The following is a 22,732-nucleotide window of genomic DNA, read 5'->3' on the forward strand; positions in this document are numbered from 1 at the left end:
AAGCAGTTAGTCTTAAGCAACCTGGAGTAGGTTTAGAAGCACTAGATAAGGGAGATTTATACTATAAAAGAGCTAGAAATAGAACTCATTTAAATGTATTTGCTAATTTGTTAGTACATTATGTAGAAGCTATGGAGATCAGTGATTGCTATGTGTGCATGAAGTTGCCCACATCAGTAGCTGAAGGGGTCACCTATCATCACTTACCCCTTACATGTGGTATTTCAAGTAGCATTTTAACTAGTTTGTTTTATAGAACTGGAAAATTACAGTATTATTATTCCAATGTTGATGTAATCTTTTCCGAAATTCCTTTACATAGAACTTTAAATCGTATTTCTAGTATAAGAGATTCTACACACTTTATGGGTGATTATTTTCTACCAGTAAGGTCAATAGATATAGCTAAGGCTCATAAAGATAATCTAACATGCATATTACATGAGAAAGAAAAGATGTTTTTAGATTTAGTCGAGAAAAGGAGACAGGATTTCCAGAAGAAAGCATCTGATCATAAACGAAAGATTACTAAATGGGCTGAAAATAAAGAATTTAACCCTAATGGCAAGACTCAAGCTGCTATGTTGCTGGATTTTGAAAAGAAAGGGAAAATCTGTCTCTATAGAGAGAAAACAGATTATTATAACAATATATTCATTGGCTCCAGTGAATGTGAACATAATTGCAAAGTTCTTGGGGGTTGGGGTTTCAAGGATGGACCTGAACCAGAATTCCCTAGAATTTATTACATTTGTGGGAACAAGGCCTTTTTTAAATTGCCTGATCATTGGTATGGGAGTTGCTATTTTGGACTAGTATTCCCAAAGGTGTACCATGTAGAGAAAATCACTGGAAGCAATGAAGAGACTAATGGATTAACTGGTAGTAAAAGAGCATCATTTGCTGAAATTGTAGGTGACACATTTAGTGCGATAAAACCTTCAGTGGGAGTGGTTCTGAACACTAAAAGAATTTGCAAATTGTCAACAGTGGTGGACCGCTTATCGACTGAGACTGCTAGTGGGTTTCTAATGATCAATACCAAGCTAGTTGCAGTAAGATCAATGGTTTTACAAAATCGACTTGCTCTTGATATGCTATTGCCAAAAGAGGGCGGAGTCTGTAGAATGCTGAAGACGCAACATTGTTGCACTTACATTCCAGATGAAAATGTTGAAATTGGAAAATATGCAAGAAACATTACACATTTAAGAGAAGAATTGAAATCACTGGAGGTTGACAGTGCATGGAAGAGACTAATTAGTGGTCTCTCTACAATAGGTAGGTGGTTCTCTAACGTAGGAAAAAGTTTTGTAGGTAAAATACTGATGCCAATGGTGGTAGTGTCCCTACTGAGTTAAGGAATAATAATTTGTTGCAAATGTCGTAAGCATAAAAAGACATATACAGTAAATAAGAAAGGGAAGAAAAGAAACTTCAATGGAATTGAGCTTGAAGAATTAAATGGGGATTTCTATAAGAAAATGAAAAACTTCCACATGAATAATGGGGAAAAACATAAAGGAGTGTTTGAAGAACTAGAAATGAGTAAATGTTGAAAAGTTGCCATCTGTTTCGGTAATTTGTGAAGATATAAAATATCATCAAAGAGGGGATTGATGGAGCAAGGTTTCGCTCGAAAAGAGACTTGCTCGGATTAAAACCTCTCGAAATAAAACTTAATGCATTAATACACATGTTTTGTCTTACTAACAATGCACCACACGAAATTTCTAGTATCTAGGCGAAGCTTTACTATGTGCATTTACTAACCGTGACTTTTCTGCCCACGCGTATGTCACACTCATGTGACATGACGTATTCTCTGCTTTGGTGGGAAATGTTTGCTTCTGCGCACTAGAACTAAAGATGGCTGCTCTATGTTTTCATATGCAAATGCTTGCATTGCTGCTTTTACTAAATTGTTCCTTCTGCTTAATTCCTAATGCTGTAGTTAAAATAAAGTAATGGGAACAGAGTAGAGATAAGTGGTATACAGTGCATTCATTTATTCTTTGTTCTAAAACTGTTTTTTTTACTTTGCTATTAGCTCGTTTTTGGACCAATCAAATACAATGTTGCTCCATCTTGGGTCATGCGACTGCGCATGTGCTGAATTAACCCGTGTCCACAAGCCATGGCATTGAACGTGTGCCAGTGACAGTCCTGCCTGCGATGCGCCTGGGAACCCGACCTTATGAACCTCCAAGAGGAAGACAATTTGATAAATTGTTTAACATTGTATTTACTATTAAAATATTCATTGTTGGGTGGAATAAAATGCATGGGAAAATAAAGTTATGGGTGGGAAAGATAATTTGCATTATTGAATCAAGTGACCTCATAACGGGTATGGTGTGATGACCTCTCCTCGTCTTTTGACCAATCAAATTGAGGGAATACAAAAACTTGCAACATTGGGGGTGGTACACTGCCCTGGAAAATGGTACATCTAAGGTAGGCTTAGCAAGCTGGTTTGTCCGACTTGTCCGAATAGGTGACCTGTCACTTTACCCAACGCACTCAATAGGCGATCGAGAGCAGAGGTGCTGGCAGAGCATTCTGTCAGAAGAATTGATAACCCAATCAGGGTTCTGGGAAGGAGTTCACTAACCCAATCGGGTCCGACTGTTAGCTGCAGAGAGGGTTGCAATGCTTCCGTTGCACTTTAGCTGTGGGTGCCGGTCCTGACCTGCGGTGGTCCTGTCCTGATCAAATTTAGTCCATACCTCTCCTGATTCTGGTCGACACCTGTCCTGTCCTGTTGGCACCTGAACTATCAGGGTCCTGTTCTTGGAGAAGTGTGGCTCAATGGTTAGAGCAGGCAGACCTTGATGCAGAGCTGTGGCCAGGAACCACGGTTCGATTCCCACCCCGGCGGGTCTCCGGCTCATTAATTCCCCTGACTGGATATTCTCGCCTCAGTGCCTGTTCTGATCATGGGTCCCACGCTGCAACTCTGGGCAATAGCTTGCTTAGTCTCCACAACGGCCCCAAAAGCGCTGGGATGCCTGGCTGCACCTGGGGGGTGCCCAGGAGTGGACATTTCCAGGAAAGCCAGGAAGGGTTCCTAAGCGGTATACGGTCAGCGCCGGAACACCTCCGGTGGAGGTAGCTGTGCGCTTTACAAATTCCGACATTTACATTTACATTTACATTTATCCCAGCCCGCAGGTAAATATAAATTAGTGTGAATATGTCATTGTGCTGTTTCCCCTTTTCTTACCCTTCCTATGTTTCAATGCTTAAAGAAAGTCTCGTAATATTCTCACATCATCTTGCTTTGATTATTTTTTTCCTAATTGAACAAGCTTTAATTGAATTGGTATGGATGCTGACATTTAAGAATTTATATACATAAAGTGTTTAAACCATTCCTGAGTTTGTGGTTATTTTATGAATGCAAATACTTATTTTCTACCTATTATGCTAACACCCTTGATCCCTTAGGACATTAGGTAACGGTGACTAGGATTGGTAAGTCAATGGTAGAGGTCCTAAAAGGTTAAATTAAATCTGATTAGCGTAGGTTTACCTGTTCAAAGTGTGGATGTTTTTATGGGCCCAGGTGGGTATGGTAAACGAGCAGGTGAGCCCACGCTCTATCATTGTCGAGGTGAGAGCTTAACCTCGCCGAGCAAAGTCCATAGAGAAACAGACATTAGCTGGATTGATTTGGGCATGTCTGACAGCAAGACTAAAAAGTGAGATACATTTTGCAGTGAATGGCATGCACGCGCTAAGAAGCATGCGTTCCCTTGGCCAGAGAGGGGGAAACCTTCGACACCAACATAATAGAACACACAAGGACACACATACAGGCCAAGTATGTAGGGCAGACGAAGGCTAGAAAAGAGGTACTGTTAGAACTATGGGCCATCTTGGAGGTGGCCCCACCTGAGACTCTGCCCCAGAAACCGTGAGCCACTTCCAACCTCCCCTACCATACACAGACACAGAGGATGTCTCTCTAATGCCCACAATCCCTATTGTTCTTGCACTGGGTTGCAGCAACCCAATGGTTGAGGGGGCCAAAGGGACCCCCACCAGCCATCAAACCACAAGATCTAGGGCAGGGAGGTTGCCAGATTGGCAATCTCAGACAATTCTGGCCTCATCTTAGTTTGGTGCCAGAATTCCCTAAAGATCGAGCCCCATCAATCGCATGCAACCCAGTGGCACAGGTAGCCTGCACCTCATTCGACCCAGTAGAGTGCTCTTAGGTAACTGGGAGGTTCATAGCCATACAGGACAGTGCTACCACCAGTGGGGGGAGGAAAGAGGTCCCAGCCCATCCAGGCTCGACATTGAGGGGGTGCTGCATGGTGCACTCCCCCAGGGTATGCCCAGGCAGTGGAGGAAACAACAGGAAGTGAGCTGGAGAACAAGTTCCTACCATTGAGAACCCTGAACAGCACCAAGCAAAGTAGGCAGCCTAGGTGGGAGTTCAAGGAGTGGAAAGGGTTGGGAATGGAGAGAAAAAGAGCTCATTGCAGGGAAGCACAGAGGGAAACGCACCCTCCCCCAGAGGAGACCCGAGCTAGGCCCTGGGTTCCAGTTGAAGAGGAGCCCGGTATTGAACTAGATGGAAGGTCCCTATTGGGAACACAAACACCACCAGATTATCATCGTAGGAGAGAGACTGTACCTTAGAGAGATAAGGTCAAGAGAAGAAGGCGAGGTCTTTGCGCGACAATTCTGTCACCCGCTATCCCACGGACAGAAAGGGAGGTACTACCAGTACTATAGACCCTAGCCGGAGGAGGGATCCTTCGAACCAAAGACATGGCAATCACGGAAGATTGTATCCGGCACACAGGGGGAGATCCCAGGTGGAATTTTCCCTACTTGCTGGAATGCATGTGAAGGTGGGAGCACTACATGAGAGAAAAGCCAGTGGAGTGGCTCCAAGCCAAAATATGTCTTCTGTTACAGAATGGCATGGCAGGGATATCCATGTACATCAGTGGTTGACCTGAAGCACACCCTTTCTTGTACATTAAATTCATTTTATTCCTTTTTAAATTGTTTTGCGTGCATTCACTCGAGATGTGCTCCGTTCCAGTGCACGTTTATTAAATACCAAAGATTTGTGACACGCAGTTTGCGAGTCACCAATGAGTTGCACAGCCTTATGCACAATGTAATCCAATTGATTCACGTACTTAATAGTGTTCCCAAAGTTCAATCCATTTTTTTTCAATCATTTAACAGTACTTGTGAGTCACGTCAAAGGTACAATTTCCAACATTTCTGCTTGTTGCTTGCTCAAGAATTGCCCATCCGGGTCTATTCACAGGCATGTTAAGAAACTCGATTCATCCAAATCATCATATTTAAATTCACCCAATGCATTTCGGTCATCTAATGACCTTCATTAGGGGTATCTGCAATGTTTAAAAATATGCGTGAGCTAAATAAAATTCACGTTGTTCACAGGTGGGGAGGGAAGCATTTGGTGAAAAGGCGTTGTGCTGGCTGACTCGGGTTCAATTCAGATCAGTCAAGGAGGTTAAGCTTTTCGACATAAGGCAGAAACACTGCAGGTATGAACCGTGGTTAAAACAAGTTTAAATAGCAGAATCGTCAGTCAGTAAACGGGGGCAGGATGAGAATTTACGGAGAGGTTGTTTTTTGGTGGATTGGTGTAAGAACGGTAGATATCATAGGGGAGCAGCATAGTTTTATTTTCATTTTTGAGGTTTTATAAGTTGCATAGAAGTGGGCATTGAGAGGGGGAACGCATTGATAATTATTTAGACAAGGGTGGGATTGCAGGGGAGTGTTTACGTAGGGGACTGGAATAGTATTTATTTCAGACCACAAATCATTTTTAAGGGGAAGGTGCAAAAGAATGCTTTATTGCACATTATTGTTGTTTAACAAGGATTAATGCAGTAACTTGATGTTTGCCATGGTATAACAAATGCTTGGATGAAAACAGGCTATAGTGCAACACAGTGGTGATGTTCTTTTTTATTAAAACACTCAGTTAAGCATCACTTTTTGGAGTCTGTGGTATGACAAGTTACCCTGTGCCTTATATAAGAAATTCAATTATCGTTCCTTGTTGGAACAAACATTTCGATTGAAAAATGTACTAGAACAATTTACTACACCAAGTGAGTGACACTTAACTTCTCCTCGTATGTCTCGACATGAATTGGAAGCTGGAATTTCGCGTATATTTGCCTCATGCGTTGGGTAACAACAGTAATAACTACTTTCATTTATATAGTCCTTCTTATTACACGTCTGCCATTTCTAACTTCTGCAAACACGTTTTACTTTGTGTATCAGCCCCAGAAGGCTGAGAGGCTGAGATGGAAATGCAGGCCTTTGAACTAGTGACCTACATATCAGTTGAACGTTAATTCAGTGAGTCATCTTACTGGCACTCCTGTGGGTTGTATTATCAGACAAACGTCTTTACTTTTCATCAATGTGGAAATGCAACCGATAGAGAGAGGAAATCACTTGATTCATTATTGTTGGGGTAAGGAAAGAATCCAGATTTGATAAATATTTATGTGGCAATGATCTGTCGGTAGTGAATAATTACTTAAAGCCTGCATTATTCTAATACGAGCCTCCGCTGTGGTGGAAAAGAACACCATAAGAGCAGATGGAGACAATGAATTGATTCAAACATCCGCTGCAGACAGTACGGTTGTGGAAATTGCATGATCAATGTGCATCACATCAACAGGATTCGGCCATTTTATCAAAAAGTGTTCTCCTGAGATTGTGTTCATTAAAATGTTTTTGTAGACTAATTCTACTGAATTAATTTGACTTGCATTAGCATAATAGTAGAGTTCTTAGGTGCAGAATTATCTTATTATCTTCAACGAAAATGCATATATTTGTAAAAACAGATCTACAGAGTGGCATACTTTTGTCGGCAAAACTCAATGTCTACAAATGTGTAGTTTGGAGGAAAATTAATAATTTTTTTCAAGATCGTAATTCCCTGCAAAATGGTAATGACTAGATTTGTTTTGTCTGTTTTCATGGTATTTATAATAACCAATAGTTAGGAAAAATCTATAAAGGCCCATACCAATATATTACTTTCGAATCCTAGTCAGATCTCAATTATTTGTTAGAAAATAAAAAGCTTTCCACCCCCATGGAACATATTTTATCGAAGAGAATGCTAATAAAAATGACATTTTAGAATTTGCTTTAGATCCCTTTTTTACTCAATAGGAACAGATTCTTGATTACTGTTTTAAAAAACAATGAAGAATATTTTCACACCTATGAGCAAGCTTCTATTGGACTTAAGCATGTAGTCTCCTTCCATATTTTTGATCATGGTCAGTGGCAGTACACTATGCCCCTTTCCTATGCTCTTCCCCTCCCTCCTAAAAATAATGTCACCCCAATATAGGTTTTTTAGCCCAGAATTCTGAGTGCATGGCACATAGAACTTGAATGTTAACCTGTCCTTACAGGGACTAGCAACCAAAATCAATTTTTCACTGAGGCAGGCCTAACAGCTTTATGTAGCAAACTAGAACACAAATACCAATCTTAATGTTATATCTGTGGAATAAGGATAGCTAGGAACAAAATAAACAGCTATCCTTAATAGTTATTGAAAATTCCTCTCATTGGAAAAGTCGTATAACAGTTTTAAATCCGGCTTGAGTGTCAAGTCCTGCTCGACGGGTCTGCTGGTTTTGTGTATAGCACTTTGAGACTCACTTGAAAGTGCAAGAATAGAATGGCTGGGCAATTCTTTTATATCCACTGTCTGGTTACTGATGAATCCTACTTTGTCCAACCAGACTTCTGTCTTTGGGTTTATTGGGACTACAGTAGTTGCTTTAAACTGGATTTTGGTGTTAGATATGAGAGGACACTATGATTACCATAGTAAAATCCCATCACACACCTTCAGCCCTCAGAGCCTGTGTTTACTGTGGCCAAAGACTTTCACCATCTTGAAAATGCCTCAGAGCCCAAGTTTACACTTTTTTCCCATTTGAAAAGGTGAGCCCAAGAGTCATTCCCACCCACTATCTTGTGCCAAGCATAAACGTGCCCTCTCCAGACACCCTCTTCAGAACACTTTCTGGACCTGAGGAAGAACAGAAGTAGACATAGCCGTTCAGTGTATTACTGTTGCCCACTTTTCTTCTGTGCCCCTTCCTGGTATTGTAAAACTATTTTTTTCCTTACTGCCTTACTGAATTGTTTGTTTCCCTTGCTGCCATTTGTTACTGTTGTCCGACCCCACTTTCGCTCCTAGCACTCCGCTCTGCCCTCGTTCCTGCTGCTGCTTCCCTGCGGCCCACCCCCTCGCTCGCCCATAGGCCGCCTCGCTCCCGCCTCCCAGCTGCTCCTCCCTCCCACCTACCCTTATATAGAGGCCGCCCAGCGCCAGAACCCCCGGCCCCCGCAAACACCACAACGCCCAACAGTGCAACGATGCCAGCACCCTCAAAGCACTCAACCCCGGATGAGAAAACACCAGCTACCAGGCCACCCCGAAGCGCACCCAAGGACCCTTCACCTGCCGGAACTGCAGCTTTACCAGCACTTGGCCCGCAAATCCACCAGCGGAAGGACCCAACTACCTCAGATGCATACTCCTCAACACCCGCTCCACCCGCAAACATGCCGTCAAACTATGGGACCTCCTCGACTCTACCTCCCCAGATGTCGCCTTCATGACGGAGACCTGGCTAAACCCCACCTCAGCTTCCGACATCACCATAGCCATCCCGAAGGCTACAAGGTCACCCACAGGGACCCCACCAATGGTGTAGGAGGAGGAATAGCCATCGTCCACAGGAACACCATCAGAGTCTCGACCAATACCGACGACACGCTCAGCACTGCAAACACATGCACTTCCAGATTCACCCCAACCCCAGCACCACCCACAAAGGAACCCTCGTCTACAGACCTCCCGGACCCCAACAGCAGTTCAGCGACTCCATCGCTGACTTCATCAGCACACACGCCCTTGCCTCCACGGACTACATCCTCCTCGGGGACCTGAACTTCCACCTCGAGAACAACAACAACACCAACTCTACTACTCTGATCGACAACCTCGCGAACCTCGGACTCGGACAGCTTGTGACAACACCAACCCACGCCGCCGGCCACTCATTGGACCCCAACTTCACTGCAAACCCCCACGTCTCCTTCAACCACACCACCGAACCCCACTAGACTGACCACCACTGCATCCACTTCAACTTCAGGAAGCCCACCACGCACCAAAGCACCCAACAGATGCCTCAACGCTGCTGGAGCAAGGTCACTGAAAACCAGTTAACCACCACCCTTGCCCAGAGCCCACCCATCGACTCCTTCGACCCCGACATCGCTGCCCGCAACCTCAGAGAATGGATCAACAACTGCACCAACACCCTGAGCCCGCTCAAGAAACACTCCAACAGCCACACCAACAAGAAAGCCACCTGGTTCACCAAAGTCCTCCAGGCCCTCAAGGGAACATGCCAAAAACTTGAGAAGCACTGGCTCCACAAACGAACACCGGACAGCTATGCAGCCCACAAGAAAGCCACCCGCAGACACCATCAACTCATCAGAATCACCAAGAGGGCCTCATTCAAAGACCGCCTGGATAACAACGCACACAACAGCAAAGAGCTCTTCAACATCGTGAAGAAACTCTCCAACCCCAGCTCCAACACAAACGACATTCCGCCGTCGCAAGACCTGTGCAACGCGCTGGCCACCTTCTTCCACCGAAAGATCGCCAACATCCACGACAGCTTCAACTCCACGATCGCCCGAACAACCCTTTCCCCCAATGACCACCACCTGCACCAACCACCTGCTCTCATGGACCAGCCTCAACGACGAAGTCACCAGAGAGATCATGAACACCATCCACTCCGGATCACCGCTAGACCCATGCCCCCACCACATCTTCAACAAAGACAGCACAGCCATTGCACCCCATCTCCGGAATGTAATCAACATCTCCTTCGAGACAGCAACCTTCCCAGAAAGCTGGAAGCACGCTGAGATCAACGCCTTACTCAAGGAACCCAAGGCGGACCCCAAGGACTTCAAGAACTTCTGACCCATCTATCTGCTCCTGTTCCCGGCGAAGGTCACTGAGAAAATCATCAACAAACAGCTGACCCGCTTCCTCGAGGAGAACAGCATCCTGAACCCGTCCCAGTCCGGGTTCCGCAGCAACCACAGCACGAAACCGCCCTTCTCACCGCCACTGATGACATCAGGACCCTGCTCGACAACGGAGAATCAGCAGCCCTCATCCTTCTGGACCTGTCAGCCGCCTTCGACACGGTCTGCCACCGCACACTACGAACATGCCTGCCCGACGCCGGGATCCGAGAGAAGGCCATGGACTGGACCACATCCTTCCTCTCTGGCAGAACTCAGAGCGTCCGGCTCCCCCCTTCCACTCCACTGCCACCGAAATCATCTGCGGCAAACCGGCCCAGCATACCTCAACAGACGACTCAACTTCTACTCCCCCACCCGCCAGCTCCGCTCCGCCAGCCTCGCCCTCGCCAAAGTTCCCCGCATCCGAAGAACGACCGCCGGCGGCAGATCCTTCTCCCACCTTGCCTCCAAGACCTGGAACACCCTCCCCACCAACCTACGGCAGACCCAAGACCTACCGGCCTTCAGAAGACTCCTCAAGACCTGGCTCTTCGATCACTAGCAGCAGCCCCCCCAGCACCTTGAGACCCTCACGGGTATGTAGTGCGCTTTATAAATGTCATGATTGATTGATTGATTGATAGACTGGCCCTGCTGCCTGGAACTTGAGAGGAGCCCTGAAAGACTGGACATACCCAGGACAAAGAAATGGACTCCAAGCATCGTAAGACCGACCTCGTAATCAAGCTACAGCGATATAACAAGTTACAAGAGCTCTTTCTTCAGAGTGTCCAGCTTACCAGTGGCAATTGGACTGGGCTCAGCTGTTGACCTTAGTTTTCCACCCTTTGAGCCTACGTAGCTCCCCAAGGTCCTGAGAGGATTTAGAAATGCACTTTTGTCGTGGATTGGGAGTTAAAGGACTATGTCAGAAGGTAGCATTTTGACCAGGAATGCCTGCTTGGTGTTTCTGACCTGCACTTCCTTGCAGTCGACCTCAAATTGCACCTAGGTCCTGGCCTACCATGACCATTGAATATCATTGGCACTTGGTAGTTTTATTCTATTCTATTCTATGTTATTCTATTCTCTTTTATTATATGACGCACTTGTAAAGCACACAGCTACCCTATATTGAATAATACAATATTAAAGGAGATGCTCTGGAATAGCCATATTTTAAGCATTTTCTGGAAGGGGAGTAGCTGCTTTTCTAAGGGCTATTTCTACTTAAAATGTATTTCTCAGGTTCCCCTCATTGTTTTTTTTTGCTATTTTGGTGTACGTTTGTTAATTAATTGTTACTCTATTTTTTTAATTTCTTTTGGGGATTTTTATTGTTTTTAATTTTGAATTTATTACTGTTTAGGGGCAGCATAAATACTTTATACATTGCCCTAAGTTAAGCTTGTCTACTCAGTGCCAAAGCCACCATGAGGTTGAACTTTGGTTAATTCAGTGACTTTGAAGATTTACCCTAACAAAGATAGTGATTGTTCCTTGATCTGTGCAGTCAAATAATTCAAATCATTATAACCGGTTAACATATTTTGTGAAAAGAATTCAACTGGAAGCTCTGTGAAGAAAAGTGAATTGTCTGGGATGTGTCATGACTGTGTGTTCAGGGTTTAATTTCACCAAAATTCCCTAACATGTTGATGGTCATTTGCACTCTAAAACTCAGTGCTCCTCAATCAGTGGTGGATTTCTCATGCTTCTCATATTCCCAAAGTTACAAAAGTTTAATTGCATGCGCCTTGTCCCTTTTTTCTGGCACTTGTAATAGATAATTGGCCATATTATCAAGACAGATGATAAAATTCTCGCCGTTTTTGCGGCAGAAAACTGCAGCTAAAATGGCGAGAATGGGCCTAATATTAGGCTCTATGGAATTCCAATTGAAGCCCATGGTAAATGTGAAGGACATCTAACATGGGCTTCAATTGGAATTCCATAGAGCATATTATCAAGCCCATTATCGCTGTTTTAGCGGCAGTTTTCTGCCGCTAAAACAGCGATAATTGTATCACCTGTCTTGATAATATGCCCCAATGTGTTTATGGTACACTGAAAAAAGAATGATTATTACATGCATTAAGAACAAGCATGCCATATCTCACCTTCAAAGCTACAATCTTCAATTCAACTATTTCTATTTAATTTTGGTGTTATGCACTAGGACAGCACCTTGATAGACCGGAAGAGGGAGGTTGGATCATAAGCAGGTATGGTTCTGTACTGATACATTTGCATAGCATCCTGGACCTGGCATGCACATGAACGTTATACACATGAAAAGGTACATAATAAGCAATTGGTAGACATTCAAAACTATTGAGATTCCATAAAGACTACACCCAAATACTAAATCAAGGAAAGAAAGGCTTCCCATGACAAGAGAACAAACAAAACACAAAGCAATGTAACTTTGCATTTCATACACCAGTGAGGGAACTCCATGCCTAATCTTTGCACATCCAGGTTGTCTATTTATTTATTTATACGATTTATATAGCGCGCAAATTCCCTGGGGTGTCTCGGCGCTGAAGAAGGTCTAGACCTTCTTAAAAGTTTGTCATCACCCCAGGAATGACCCTTGAATGCACCACTTGATAATCTCCTTTTTTAACTGTTCAGATCCTCATTCTGTATCATTCCCACTAATCACTGGTTCCATTCACCTTCATCTGACCGCTACTCAAAGCATATCCCAAATAATTATCACCATACAATATCAACAAATACAAGTGCATCTGCCAAAATTAGCACACACCAATTCAGGCCATCTACAAATCTCACAGCAAGCTAATTGGATGCAAAGATGGGAGTGGGGCAATTATCAGTTGTGCATCCAGGTATTGAAAGTATGCAGGCGAGGGTGAACTTAAATAAGCTGGTGCATTTCCTACTCTGCAGGCCGTGGCTCTACCCCACAGCTAATATTGCTGATTTATATCTCCATTCTCTGCAATCCTCACCGCTCTCTTTTCTACTGCATTCCACATTCCTCTTGTCACATCTCTGAATTTGTTTACTAAGCTATTTATTCCTTGTTCACTTGTCCATCTTGTTAATTTCTTGTCTTCGCCTCTCTTTCTTGTCTCTGTCTCCCTCTTTTTTTCATTTTACCCCACTCCTGTCCCTTCTCACTCAGTCTCCTTTATTTAGTCTCTTTTTCTTTTTCTCTTATTCTCCCCTGCCCCTTTGCTCTCCAACTCTCCCTTTATTTTGCCCCCTTCTTTCTCTTCTCCTGCTTCATTTTTCTTTCCCTCCTTACCTGTCATCTATATAAGTTTTCTTCTTCATATCCTTCCTTCTTCACCATTTACTTCCCTTGGATTTTATCTTGCTCTCTTATCCTTGTCTCTTTCTTGAATATACCCATGTTCTTCTTCTCTGGGTTTCATTCTCTTTTTCAATGTAATTTGGGTGGATGGTAGACCACCACAAGTGAAATGTTACTATTCTGGTTTAGTAAATGCTTCAGTACTTCAAACCAGAGTTCAACCCTGGTAGCTTTGGCACAGAGCACGAAAGGCTCAACTTAAAAAAAAATGTAATAGTGTAGAAGTAACAAAACAGTTAAAATTTCTAAGACACAACACTCTAAAAATCCCACCCCAATATATAAATCTAGAAAATATTTTAAATAACAAAATGACACAAAAAAATTCAAGTAAGAGGTTCCAGAAATATACATTTTTAAAGTTTTAAATAGAAATAGCGCCATACAACTCAAAGTTTCACCCGTGTGTAACTTGTCGCTCTAGAGTTCGACAAAGGTAAGTTTTAAGGCTGCCCGCAATGGAGTGCCGGTCAAATACAAAGATTAGGTTTGCCTCCTTACCTCCTGTTTTGCTGACTTCATTTTTCTTGGCTTTATGACTCTGGGCACACTACCACCAGTGCTAACGTGCTTGTAGTCTGTATTTAAAACATGGTAACATTGGCTTATCCACAATAGGCATATTTACTTTACTTATATGTCCCTAGTAAAGCACACTACATATTCCCAGGGCCTATACATTAAATGCTACTAGTGGGCCTGCAGCACAGATTGTGCCAGTAACTTTAGTAGCCCTTTAAACTTGTCTCAGGCCTGCCACTGCAGAACCTGTATGTGCAGTTTTAAACTGCAATGGTCACCTGGTACGTTACCCCTCTTGCCAGACCCAAACCTTCCTCTTTAATACAGATAAGTCACCCACAATGTTGTCTGTGGACAGCCTCAAGGGCAGGATGCAGTGTATTTAAAAAGTTGGAAATGTATATTTAAGTTTTACATGTTCAGGTTGTTTAAAACTCTTAAATTAGTTTTTCGCTACTGCAAGGCTGATCTCTCCCATACGTTAACTTTGGTATTAATTTAGTACATCTTTAACCAGTAATTTCCAATTGAGAAGAGATGGGACCCCTACATTTGGTATTTCTGGAATCACAATTTAAAATCCAAACAAATGGTGAAGTTAGATTTTAAATTGTAATTCTGAAAATGTCATTTTTAGAAAGTTGGCATTTTCTTACTTTAACAATCAGGCACTTTCTGTCTGTCTCTGAAAACACGTCTGCGATAGGTGACAGCTGGATTTTGTGCATTCCCTCCAGACAGCCAAAAACAAAGGGAGCTTAGGTGTGACTGATGTGCCATCTACATCCTGATGGGCCATCCTGGGCAGGATGGGAGAGAGGAGGCCTTTGTGTAGGGTCTGTCCCCACACAAAGGCCTGCGTACCACCTATAGTGAGTATGGAGCTAGGGTAGGAAGGTCAGGTGTCATGGGGTTGAGCCCTGCATTTACAATGTGTTAAGTTAGCATGAGCTTATTAGAAGTTTAAGCACCCTTTTTTCCTTTCTGCTGCCTTTGCACACGGCACACATTATTACAAATGTTTAGAGTCTAGAGGACTGTTTTGCTTCACACGAGAATAATATGTTTTTCTATACTAGCAGCTTGGCTTGGTAAGCTTTGTCTGAACAGTAAGTGCCGAGGCCTTCAAGGTTATTTCAACACAGTGGTTGTTGTTCGGTCGGATCAGCGCACGTTCTAAACATAACATATATGCAGCTGTGGCCACCTCTGATTTTGGCGCGATTAAAAATGCACTGCACGGGCATGCTCACACACACTTTGGAGAACATTCGCTTGCAGAGAGCTTGTGTTGAAAATGATGTGATCCATTTCTACTAGGACCAGAGGTATGGGGCCGCCCTTGTCAACCCAAGAGACCTTCTGTAGATATAAAATAACATAATAGCAAGGGAGCGTGAAATCTAGTTGTCATCTAGTCTATTTCCATTTAGCATTTAATCATGCTTTCTCCTTTTGTATTTTATGGAATAGTAACTATGCTGATAATCTTGTTGCTTATAATATGTCTGCTTGCATTAGCTAAGATACTGAGCCTGAGAACACGGCATTAGAAATAAATATTTCAAACTTGCACATGTCTTCATTTACTCCCCGTTTTGGACTAGCATGAGTGTATAATGAAAGAGTGTTCATGTGTTCCACATTGCCTGAGGTATTCTAAGTTCCATGTTCTGGGTTGTCTAATCATTGGGGGTAGGGAAGAACCAATGAGACACTGATTGCTAGTCTGGTGGGGGATTTTGATTACTAACGTGAGTTTTGGCACACCCTAATTCACTGAGGTTCCAAGTCTCTATGCACAGTTCTGTGTAGGAGCAGAATCCCTGCTACACAGGGACTCTGTGCAGTTCAAAGGCCTCTCTTTGAAGTCTTCCCCACTTTAAAGGCATAACTGGGTATAATTACTGAACCACTGGCACCACCAACACGTTACATTTCCAGACATGGAGATACTCTGTCAGGAAGAAACACTGCTGTGCTGGTGAAAGGGCTGTCACTCTGCTGGACTCCAGCTCTGCAGAGCTGACCGGCTGCCTACTGCCCTCTTGCCTGAGAGTGAGACGTACTGGGCCTGCATTTCTCTTCCATTTGAACCAAGTGTTGCTCCAAGTGCTTGTCTGCTTGCCTCCTGTTGAAAGTCTCAGGGTAATCAAATACTTCACTACACTCATCAACCGCACCTGCACTCTGCCGTCTGAGAATCCTGCCCTACCAAGTGTGTGAATCCAGTCCTGGGCCCTTGGAAGTGAGTTTCAAGTGGCACAACTACAAAAACCCACGCATTGCTGTAGCTGCAGAGCTCGGAACCGATTCATGCGGCACTGAACCAACACACGACTTTTTTCTTCAGGATCAACACCAATGCATCGCCGCTCTTGCTTCTCGCATCGCGTCCTCAATGTTGATGCACCCCCAGACAAAGTTACTGTTTCAGCAGACCGAGGCTGGTTCCTGTATCCAACCTGCACTCCATCACAGTCATCCTGACACTTTGGATTTGTCCAGGTCAAGCATGACCAGATAGCCCGGATTGGCACTTTAAGCTTTTAGGCACTATATTTCAAGATATTCTTTAAAAATGCATAACTCCGGTTCTACTTACTAGATTTTTGTCATTTTGTTTCTGCTTTGTTCAATACATTATGCTCTATTTATCTAACCAGGTATGGTATATTTATGTGTGGTATTATTACTGTTTTACTGTATTCAGTGTTGCGCACATTTTTTACACATTGCATCTTAAGTTCCACCTGACTGCTTTCTGCCAATTTACCAGAGGGCAAGCACAGATTAAGTTAGAATGTGCAACTCACTCCCTTGACAAAGATCGTGGTTCATGCTTGGACAGGGTTCACATTTCTGCCAAACAGAAACCCAATTCCTGACAGTTACCTTCGGACTTTCCGAAAAGGTAGAGTCTTCAGGGGTACAAGAAATCAGGCTGGATCCAAAGAAAGGGTCATTGACCACAGATGGGGTGCCGAAAGACAAGCTATCAGTGAAGCCGTTGACAAAGGCAAGAAAAGACAGGGCAAAAAAAGTCCAGCGTTTGAGACCAGGAGGCTGTTGATGTCAATCAGATGCTGTTTGGTATTGGGTCTAGTGAAGATCTCCACCTTCAGTAATAGGCTATTTTCTTGAAGTCAGATTCCTTCAGTCAGACAAGACTGCAGGTTTAGGACTCTAGGTGAAAAGGGTTTGATGTCATCAAATGACAGTCATTGTCAAGCCTGCTGATCTGATCTGCTGTTGTGTATAAGAATGTAGCGGGAGCTGAAGATCAGACAGGCTCACTGGCAATGCACACTCAGCATATCGGTTTGATTGGTAGCTTGGTCCCAGTCTTGTGTTAGGTCTCCAAGAAAAAATATCTAAGTCCCAGGTTTTAAGGTTAGGCTGGAGAAGTCACCTATGCCACTAGCCAAGATTTCTAGGACCTCAGGAAGTACTCTTGGAGGTCAGGACTCACTCCATAAAAGCCACAAGCAGTGATATTAGCCATCTGGGCTCCTTCAGGAAAGTTGTCATCTTGCACCTTTTGTGTCTCTGTATCTTGACAAGAGGCCAGTCAACTGAAATTGGAGCCCTAAGGAAAAGTGGGATAAGGTCCAGCCGTTTGGGTTCTCCTCACAGGTCACAACATCATGTGCAGCCCATCTTCTGTCTTACACAAGTCCAGTAGTGTTCTGAAAATGTGTCCAGGGTGGCCATATTTATGCCTGGTTCTGGGGGTGAGGGTGATTCCTGGCCCTTGCATGACCAGTAAGGAAAATATCCCAGGAGTAACCTTACCAACTTTTGCTGCAGTTTCAGTATGCCTTACGGCAAACTGTCACATAGTACCCCTGTCCTCCTAAAACCAAGATGACAGAACCTTTCTGAGCTCCTGTGACCATGCAAGAGGTGTGGACAAGGAAATGTGCAAACCCACCATGGTAGTCACTCTAAACCAGTTCTGGGGGCAGTTCCTCTCTCATTGGGATTGGTGCCTCGCTGACTAGGAAGGGGAGACAATAGAGGGTGCATGGCCAGGTGTGAGCTACATCTGCTGGTGATAGGGTAGGCTTCACTTGAAGATATGCATGTGGTTAGGCAAAGCCCTCATGCCATGCTATGAGAGGAAGGTCAAATTCTACCCACACTTAAGCCCTTTGTCGCAGCTCTGAGACCCAGCTCCTCATAATCAAGGAGCTATTCAGCTCCTAGGTCAGTGTTGGAAGCTTCAGCAAATGGCTTCAGTTGTGCTCTGGGCAGGATGAAAGTAACATATTTAAAGAATGTTTCATAACTTTTGTTGCATATCTGACTTTACTAATGAATTGGATTTGTAGCAAATATTTTTAAAAACCAAGAATGAGCTTTTTTATTGTATCCCTAGGGAGAGATAACTGTATTAACTCAAATAAAGTACCCCATTGCTTTCCTGTGGAACAGCTAACCCTGCTACAGTGAAACTAGCTTTTAAGGTATTGTCACTGTAAGGACATGTTTAACACTAACTTTCAAATGTCATTCTTTAAAAGATTATGCACCCTGCCTAATTGCCAAATTAAGGCGCAATTAGGGTTGACTTAATATTATTTAAAAGGATGGTTTAGGCCTGTCAAATTTGGTTATTTTGGCAGGTTGAATTTAAAATTAAACCTGATCAAAAAAATGTCACTGATCAGACCTGCAGCCATGTTTTGCATTTTCACTTTAGTGGTGGCACAATATGGGTGCAAACATTTAACTTACAGGCACTAGGCACATTTTGAACCATATACTAGGAACTAGGAATATGTTATATATGCCAATTTGGTGTATAACAATGAAACATGTTTTAAGGGGTCAGGGCACCCACACTAGACAGCAGTGCCCCATTGAGCATAGTCAAAAAATCTACAGATAAATCGAGCAAAAATGGGAGTGGCCATGCAAACAAGCATCAGTAAATATAATAAGTTTCACTATGTGATCAATAATCAGCCTTTTTGTTGTTGTAAGTCGTAGCTTGGTGAGAAGATGTGCAATATAATTCACTGAAAGTCTGTTGAAGTGTTATGACTTGTATATTGATAAAGGAAATATATTGGGCTGTTACTGGTGGAATTATGAAGCAGGGAGATTAGGTAAATGGGGGGAGGGAGACAAAGAAAAAAAAATATGTGCCCAATGAGTATAGTATGTATGAAGATGAGGTTGGGGACCAAGACATCTTGGAGCGATAAATGCTGAGTCATGCCATGGGAGTCCCTTGTGTGCCTCTGCACAGAGGACTTAATATTCATCCCTGTAGTGTGAAGGGAAACGATTTGAAAGACCCACAGATAAGTTTATTGGATGAAGGAGAAGAATGTCAAAAATTGGGACCTGTATCTATGGAAACAGAAATAAATACAATGAGAAAGGAAACAATGTGGTGTGACCTAGGAGAGGGATGCAAGACACCGGGAGGAGAGAGACAGCCTGCAGATGCACTTGCAAGGCATGCTTGTTAGGAAATGCAAACTATCAACACAAGTGGACAGGCTAAGCGAGCTTCACGGAGCGAAGTCTGTGCTCTTGGCTCGGTTCCAGAAAACACACTGAAAAGATGAGAAGGAGATGTGGTGTAGTAGTCAGAGCTGCCAACTTCAGAACCGGGGACCGGGATTCAAGTCTCAGTGTCGGTTCAACATCCTGTGATTCTAAGCAAATCATTTAATCTTCCTGCGACTAGCAACTACATAAAATGTATGTGTAATGTAACTGGTGCTCATGTAAAGCACAAAGTACATTTGTGGAAGAGGTGTGGCGCATTGGCCAGGGTGCCTGACTCTGTACTACGGGGTTCACAGTTCGATCCCCGGCGCCGGTGGCAGGTTAGCCCAGCACCATGTGACTCTGGGCAATAGCTTGCTTAATCTTCCTGAGGGCCCCCAGCGCCGGGACACCTTTTCAGAGGTAGCTGTGCGCTTTACAAATACTGGTATTTCATTATTTCATTTCATTTTACTAAACTTCAAGCATGAGAACTTAACTCATTATACACGCATAACAATTTCTCCTCCCTCACACTGCAAACCACAAGAAACTTGCTGAAATAAAACTACATGCCCGAGGCTGAAATTAATGTTTTTTTTAAATCGATTGTTTGTTGAGTTTTGCAGCGGTATCTCCTTTTAGCACTGTGTAACAGTTTGGGTGGACTGGATAAACGTGAACAGTTTGAAAGAGGTGTGATTTGGTTTGTTGGAGCGCTGCATAATAAACGTGTAAAACAGCCTTCCTTGACACTTGCATAAAGATCCTGCAGTTGTTGAAAGCAGATCTGCCAAAAGGGTTGAGTTCCATCTTGGAAGGAGGGGAAGCAGAGGCCATAAATGGATCAGGGTGAGAGGAGTGCAAGCACCAACACTGAGAAAGCAAATACGACGAGGGAAGCAAGCTGAAAAAGCCTTTGCTGATAGATGCTACTCATGCAAAATGCATTTTGAAAGGGGACAAAGCTGGAAACTAATTTTCCCAAATTCACTTGATGCCAAAACTCCAAGTTGTTTTCAAGTTCTCAAAGTCACCAGCTATAGCCATTGTAGAAGTCTTGTCTTGGGGATAGATGTTATACACACCTTAGAGTAATTGAAATTAATAATAAATAAAAAAATACAAATAAACTTACCTTCCTTTCTGCCAGGTCGTGCATCTTCTCGGCCCTTATTCCTGCTCTCCTGCCTCCAACAGGAACAGAAAGCAGGCAGCCAGGCTCCCTCCAGACTCTTCCCCTAAGCCAATCACAATGCAGCAAGCAGTGTTGTGATTGGTTGGGACCCTGCCCAGCCAGCGGCTAATGGGGTGGCCATGTTCTCCATATGGGCAGCTATACAGCCTGCATGGAGAAAGGGCAGTGTGCCTATTACTGGTTTGTACATTGGAACAATGGTCCCGGTGAACAATTGAATATACATAAAGAGAAACATTAAATTTTGAATTGAACAAGAGATGAAAGAAACGTGTTATGCTTAGTGTACAGTGTTGTTTTTTCACACCATCGTTAGTCCAGTGTAAATAAACAACACTGTACACTAAGCATAACACGTTTCTTTCACCTCTGGTTGAATTCAAAATGTACTGTTTCTCTTTATGTATATTCAATTGTTCACCGGGACCACTGTTCCAATGTACTGTTTAATACCCAGGTCTCAGTGACTTTATTTGGGTTTACCCTTCTAGGTAACCATTGCTGGTTTGGGCAGACCAAGAGGGCCGCTCAGGAATGTGCAAACCACTCCTCCCCTGCCCTGCTCAAAGAGCAGAGCAGTCCCGCACAATCGCAATGCACAAAGAAAACATAAAATGGTAATAACTTTAGTTATTACCATTTTATGTTTTGGCTTTCTCACACTGCGAGAAAGCAGTGGGGCAACGCTCCTCTACCCTAGTGGAGGAGTCGCTCCTAGGGAATGGTACGCCACAACCAATAGAAACAGAGGAAAAGTAAGTGGCAAGCATGAACAAATGAAAAGGAAGGGCGGGATGTAAGTCCCTTTTAAGATTTATATTAAATACAATATATCTCACGAGTACAGCGCAAATGATGTGCTGGCGAAACCTAAAAAGGGCATTTACCTTGACCACTCATGAACTTAACATAGCCCGTGATGTTCAAGACATTTTTGTAGCACAATATTTTGCATTTGACATTGTAGTAGTGCACGGTTTATGCATTTTACTCAATAATGATTAGAGTGTGAGAATGGTTTAATGCAGATAGTGAAGTATAATTACCTTACTGTGTATTTAAACATTATTGAGTTACCTTAATAATGAATCGTGCCTTCATTTAAATTCCGCAGTGTGAAACAATATAAAGCTATTTTGGCTCTACCGATAAGATGTTTTTTCAAAACTAGCACTATGACACCGGCCAATGTAAACATTTCTAGGATCACAGCATAGTACTGACAGTTGAATAAGGCATGACATTGATATTGCATCAGAGTGGACTGAATGAGACTCGTAGCTGGTGTAATGCTTGAACTGAATTGAGGTTTAGTTAATTTCAGGTCCTGTTCATTTTCATTGAGTTTAATGGATGCACAAATCTAGAGCCATTAACCTCAGCGTTTATAAACGTTAATTAAACAGATTCAATATGGTATTACTGTATTACCATTCTGGAGCTAGACCAATACGACATATGAAGATAGAATTTGAAATATTTTTTGAATCATGCACAGTGACATAGAAAACTAAGACATAACATAAAACACATTAGACCAGATGTACAACCTTTAATTGTGGTTGCAAACAGGCAATCAGCCTGTTTGCGACCACAATTTAGGGCATGGCCATGTACAAACCTCATTTTGCGAATCGGTAATTGTTTACTGATTTGCAAAATGAGGTTTGCAACTCACTATTAGGAAGGGGGTGCCAAGGGAGTCCCTTCCTAATAGCGACACGCATTTGTATGTATGAATGTTTTGCAACTGCAATTGCAGTCTCAAAACACTCGCAATTTACCACGTACTTCACTAGGTGGTAAACCATTCGCAAACAAAAAGGGGTCCCCAGATGACCCCCATCTCTTTGTGAATGGGCCAAAAAATATTTTTTAAGGGCAGGCAAATGAAACTGAAAAGTTTAATTTTTCTTTTTTTTTAATAGCATCCCATTTCCTTTAAGGAAAACGGGCTGCATAAAAATAACTGCTTTATTTAAAAGCACCCACAGACATGGTGGTCTGCTGACCCCAGAGACCACCATCCCTGTGAG

The 22,732-nt window shown here is 43.1% G+C and overlaps 1 pseudogene; it reads right to left on the minus strand.

The window, feature by feature from the left end:
* The window catches only part of LOC144769319 (sulfhydryl oxidase 2-like), a 61,696-nt pseudogene that overhangs the window by 931 nt on the left and 38,033 nt on the right, over positions 1 to 22,732 (minus strand).

This window comes from Lissotriton helveticus, chromosome 7 (assembly GCF_964261635.1).
Source record: "Lissotriton helveticus chromosome 7, aLisHel1.1, whole genome shotgun sequence".
Lineage (NCBI taxonomy): Eukaryota > Metazoa > Chordata > Amphibia > Caudata > Salamandridae > Lissotriton > Lissotriton helveticus.